This window comes from Sceloporus occidentalis, unplaced genomic scaffold, assembly GCF_023333645.1.
Source record: "Sceloporus occidentalis isolate IW3139 unplaced genomic scaffold, rSceOcc1.0.p SCAF_161, whole genome shotgun sequence".
NCBI lineage: Eukaryota > Metazoa > Chordata > Lepidosauria > Squamata > Phrynosomatidae > Sceloporus > Sceloporus occidentalis.
The window spans coordinates 39001-45000 of record NW_028317141.1 but is presented as its reverse complement, the minus strand read 5'-3'; positions in this window follow the sequence as shown (position 1 = coordinate 45000).

Genomic DNA, 6000 nt, shown 5'->3' with positions numbered 1-6000 from the left:
TCGCTGTGGTCTTCACCTGCTAACTGCTGGGAGAATCCCTGGTAGCGGCTGTGGAGGTCGAGCTCTGCATATATGAGACCCCTCAATTCGTCTTCCCACTCCGGCAACGGGTTGTCCCCCAGGAGTGGAACTCGTATATCCCACATTGTCCAGTACTGTGCCCAGTACGTTTCAAAGTGGGGATGGGAGAAATCATCCCTCCAGTCTGCAGGCGCAGACTCTAACTGCCATTGCTGGTGTTCCAGCTCACACACCTCGGCTGTAACCCGGTCTGTCTCATCCTCTGGTTCTCGGAAGGGTTGGATATCCTGGTATGATATTGTGGGGGTCTGTTCCCCTAGTCTGGGAGATACAGACCCACTCTGGCTCAGTTCCCGGTGACACATTTCAATCACCGTCATCACTTGCTCCGATGTAGCCCCTCCTGGGTACAGGGATAAGTGCCATAGAATGTTCTTTTGTAGAGCACTCAGTCCGAGGCTCTCCTCTGGGGCATCCTGGTGCCGGTCCATCTCCCTGCAGTCCGCAATCAGAGTAGCCTTTCCTTTGCTACAAACCTCCAGGAGCTCTCTCGGTGTCTCTCGTCTGCAATCCCAGTTGGTGGTTTGGATTTCACCCAAGTCGTGGGATTCTTCCCACCGCTGCCAACCAATGTTACAGGGTCACCGTACCCAAGGCTGGGTCCCCCTGTTTGAGGGCTGAGGAATCACCAGTCAGTCCCTCGTACGGATAGCACTCAGCTATCCACGGATCATCCAGACCACCATTCGTAGTAAACCAAGAAGAACTCTCTTTATTACAAACACACAGAACTTATATACAATCTCAATGCAATGTGTACCGAACCCAACCCCCAATCCCATCAGCCACATCCCATCACAAATCCCATCAGTATACAGGGGATGTATCAGGTGAGGGGATTACAGAATACAATGGGTTCCCCCACCTGTGTTATCCCCCCTGTAGTGCGGGTGCCGTCTGGGCAGACAGGGCTGTGTTGGCTGATTAAGAGCCCCAGCCAGATTATAGGATTGTCTCTGAAGGCTGGGGCTGAATCCACATCAGTCTCTGGGCCGGTTACACAATAAACACAATATAATATATTACCGGGTCACAGTATACAGAACCGGACACAAAAGTGCTCCGTGACCCAGCTAAACTTCATATGACACATGAGCCAGCTAGCCTGGCCCTGTCACAAGTGGTACCTGGAGTCCTTCCTAAAACCCTTTTTGTAACAGACTCTGCATCTTTTCTGAGGCTTCTGTTTGGCACCAGTGGTAGGGATTGCAGAAGGAAAATGCCTGCCGGTAAGACGCAGGACATTCTCATCCTGCACATGAGGGATTGGCTGCTCAAAGAGGATATCCCTCAGGATTTTGAGCTGGAACTCTAGGAAGGTGTAGATCTTCTCAGTGGCACATTTCTTGTACAACACATATGTGTTGTACATGGCAACCTGGGTGAGGTAAATGGCCACCTTTTTGTACCAGGTCTTGGTCTTACGCAGCACCAGGTACGGCTGCAGACACTGGTCAGAGAGATCTACACCCCCCATGTTCTTGTTGTAATCGGTGATGCACTGAGGCGTGAGCCTCTGAGCATCACCTTCCCCACGTACACTGACAGGCACCACCTTCTCGTTGTGTATAGTGGAGAGGATATACACATCCTTCCTGTCAGTGTACCTGAGGGCCAACAGCTCCTGACTGCGCAGAGCACTGGTAGTGCCGCGCCTCTGCCTTGGGTAGGTGAGTTTTTTAGGATAACCCTTGCGGGTTGGCCTAACAGTGCCACATGCCGGGGTCTGCTGTAAAAATAAAAAATGAAACAGGTCTGGGCTGGTGTAAAAGTTATCCACCCAGAGGTGGTAGCCCTTATTCAAATAGGGGGACAGCAGGTCCCACACTATCTTCCCACTAGTACCCACACATTGTGGGCAGCCAGGGGGATCAAGGTGACTGTCCTTCCCTTCGTAGATTCTGAAGGAAACAGTATATCCCGTCCCACTCTCGCAAAGTTTATATAACTTTACACCGTACCTCGCTCGCTTGGACGGGATATACTGTTTGAAGTTCAGTCTACCCTTGAATAGGACCAGGGACTCGTCTACAGCCACATTTTTGTCGGGGGTATAAATTTCAGGGAATTTACGTGAAAAATAATTAATAATGGGCCTCAATTTATATAAACGGTCAAATTGGGGGTGCTCTCTAGGGGGGCATTGGGAATTGTCAGTAACATGTAAAAATCTTAGGAGCCCAAAGTACCTGTTCCGGGGCATTATTTGGGAAAAAGCAGGGGTGGATATTACGGGATCTGTGCTCCAATAGGAGCGTATCGTGGGCTTTTTCACAATGCCCATCATAAGGGTCAGGGCCCAAAATCTTTTAATTTCATGGGAGTCAGTGGGGTACCAGGTCTGGCTTCTGTCTCCTTGGTCAGCTGCCTGACACTGGGCTGCATAGAGGTTTGTTTGAGCTGCTAGCAGCTCAAAAAACTCGGGGGCAAACATTAAATGGAAAAATGACTTTGGCTCGCTAGCATCGATGTCACATCTGATGCCAGGAGTCGCAGTAAAAGCAGGGATTACTGGGTCTATCATATTTGGGGGCACCCAATTATATTTAGAGTCAGGCTCTCCACGCCTGGCTTTGGCAGATGGACCCTGGCCATCATCGTCTTCCTCTGACTCGTCATTATCTGACGCACAGCAGGATTCCTCAGATATTGGATCAATATCTGATGCAGTCAGAGTGGCCTCGGCGTCTGACGCGCTCAGAGTGGCCTCGGCGTCTGACGCGGTCAGAGTGGCCTTGGCGTCTGACGCGGTCAGAGTGGCATCGTCATCAGACTGAGTGAGGCAGTCATGAGCCTCCTCAGCGCTGAAGACATGTTGCGCCATTGTACCTACCTGGCCAATTTCTAAAACACTACACTATCCCCAATATATAATGTGGTTTTGCACTAAGCACTGCAGCTCTGCAAAACGAACTCTCTCTCTCTCTATCTATCTCTCTCTCTCTCTCTCTCTCTCTCTCTCTCTCTCCCCCAGTGTCGCACATCCGGCAGTAATGTCACTGACCCGGATGTGGTTCAGTCCCCCAAGGCTAATGACACACCAAGTTGTTACAGGAGATCGGGCAGCAGAAAGCCAGCGACGCTGGCTTCTGCTGCCAGGGGGGGGTCCAGGCTGTCAAACGACAGCCTGTTCTCCCGTGCAGCGGCAGGGATGTGTTCCTGACGCTGCACGAAAGGCTAGACGTCCCGGTACGTCTATAGGGGATTGAAGGGGTTAATTGCGACATCGCTGGCATAACTAACATGTTCAAGAGGTCCCTAAGAGGACCTCAAAACCAAACTGTGGGGTATTTCCGTAATCGGGTTTCTCTGCCGTAACACATATCCTGTGCAAAAAAATCTAAGCAACGCAGAGGTGTTGGTGAAGAAAAGCAAAGGAAATAATTTCTGCGGCCAAATAGCTGCATGAAGAATGCCCAAATACCCCTGATACGATAGTCTGGGTTGTCTGCTTTACAGAAATATATACTTTGTGGGTATTTTTGGTTTATTTGTTAAAAATTAGAGTTGGAATCCCATCATTCCTAATGGAGAAATTCTATGAATACGCCAAAAACGACCCCCCATAAGCCTTTTGTTCACTCCTATAGGAGGGATCATAGAGACTCCTTCCTGCAGTCACAAGCGTACCGGAGATTGGGCAGCTTCAGGGAACAATCGTGCAGTGTTAACCCCTTCAATGCCGCAGTGCATATGGGCTATTCCTGTACTCGGGGGGGTGTTTCTCAATACAAATCACAAATACTGAAATACTGTGTTTGGATAGAATGGGTTTGTTAAAAATGGAAAAAAAATGAAATTTTACTGCAATGTTTAGGACAGACTGGCACTAAAATGATTAAATCAAAAGTGTTAAAATGCCATCTTTCAAAAAATGTATACTTTTTGTTTAGCAGTTTTTCTTTTTCTGGCGGCTATTGGGGAGCAACTCCCAGCATACCACATTTTAAAAAAAATCTTTTTTAGAAACCGTGATGCGCGTCATTCATATTTAACCCTGTAAGTGCCAAAATAAATGAAAATACCAGGCATTTGAAGTGTTTCCGAAAACCGGACAAATACCCAAATACACTTTTGGAGTTTTTTTCCAATTGCACTGGTTATTATAGGTGAAAGTGAAAATATTTCCTTTTGTTCCCTAATTTTCCCCACATTTTTAGATATTTTTCATACTAAATGATGGTTTATATATATAATTATTATTTCAAAAGAATACACTACTTGTGCTGAAAAAAAAAATATATGTTTTTTTGGGGGGGGGGGGGGCGCTAAATGAGAGAACTTACAGTTTAGTGCAAACATGGTAAAAAAAACCCTGTCCTGAAGGGGTTAATGGAACAAGAACCCAAACACAATATTTCTCAAACTAGGTTTTAATACCTAAAAAAGATTAAGTAAATATTAATTCACATATAATCTATTTTTTCAAATTTAATAAAAACTGTGATTGAGACAAGGCTGACCCCCAGGCTTGCCTCTCTGACCCTCAGATATGCCACTGTGCCCCTTGATATGCCTTATACCTCCCCAGATATGCCTTATACCCCCTGGTATGTCACTCTGCCCCCCTGATATGCCTTATATGCCCATATGTCACTCTGACCCCCAGATATGCCTTATATTTCCCGATATGCCACTCTGCCCCCCCCCGATTCACTCTGCGCCCTCCCCCCACTTGCTCCAGACTCCCTGGTGTGTAGTGGGGGCAATCGGTGAATGTCTGCGATGCGCGTAGACAAACCTCTGCTGTTGGCCGGCACTTTCGCTGGAGCTTCTTTGACTGAGCACCAGAAGGTCATGTGACGCTGGCGCTCCATCATAGAAGCCCCAGCAGAAGTGGAGGACGGTAGCGGAGGATGTCTGCGCGCATCGCACAGGCGCCCACCGGCTGCCAGAGAGGAGGATCCGGGTCCCCTGCAGCGCTGAGGGGGATCTTGGTGTTACAGTCCGACCTCTGAGGTCGGATTATAAAACGAGGGATAACTTGAGAGCATTTCCTCTGAAAAAAACATTCTTATATTTTATGAAGTTGATTCAACTAATCAAAATTGGTTCTTGTGACCGTAGTCCTCAAGTGTCAAAAAGCCTGATGGGGGTTAAAGAGAACTAGTTGAGGAAACCCATATAGCCTAGAAACGTTTGATCCTCAGAATGTTTGAGGTTCCCCAAATGTTCTCTGTACTGTTTCACCAGATGATGGCTACTGGTACCGAGCGATCGTGTTGGACACCTCTTTGTCTACTGCTAAAGTTGCTTATGCGGACTATGGGAACACCGAGGATGTGCCCTTCTCGTCCCTTCTCCCCATTACCGAGAATTTCCTGGACCCCCCTGTACTGATTGTAAAATGTGCTCTGGCAGGTAAGTGATTTTATTACGTTTGCTATCATTTTGTATTTCTTTAGTAACCTGATCAGATCTTGTGACTATGGGTTTTAATATTTTTTGGGTGAGATTTTACTCCTTGTTTTATAATACTTATACCCCCCCATCTGTCTATGATGTAATAAATAAGAAAACCGCTCAAAAAATACCTTTTTATCCTCTGTTGAATATCGACATGTTTGTTTTGGTCACCTCCTGTGAGATTAACCCCATATTAACAACCTTTTAATCTCTTGAGGTGCCAGGGGCAGGGGCATAATTCCCCTTTTCTGTATGTGACGAACCCACACAGATTAAACATCATTTCGTTCAGAAGTAGGGCCTTCTTTCTTACAGGAATACATAAAACATATTTATTACCGATAAAAAACAAAATAGAAAAAGAATCACATTTTTACAATTTTGCTTACATTTTCTTGAGATCCCTTTTGGGGGATCCTCTCCTCCTCCAGATGTGTTTGTGCTGATCACAATGTGATCAGCAAGCAGGGCTCCACCATATCCCCTCCTTCAGGCAGCAAGGGGTGCGATGGG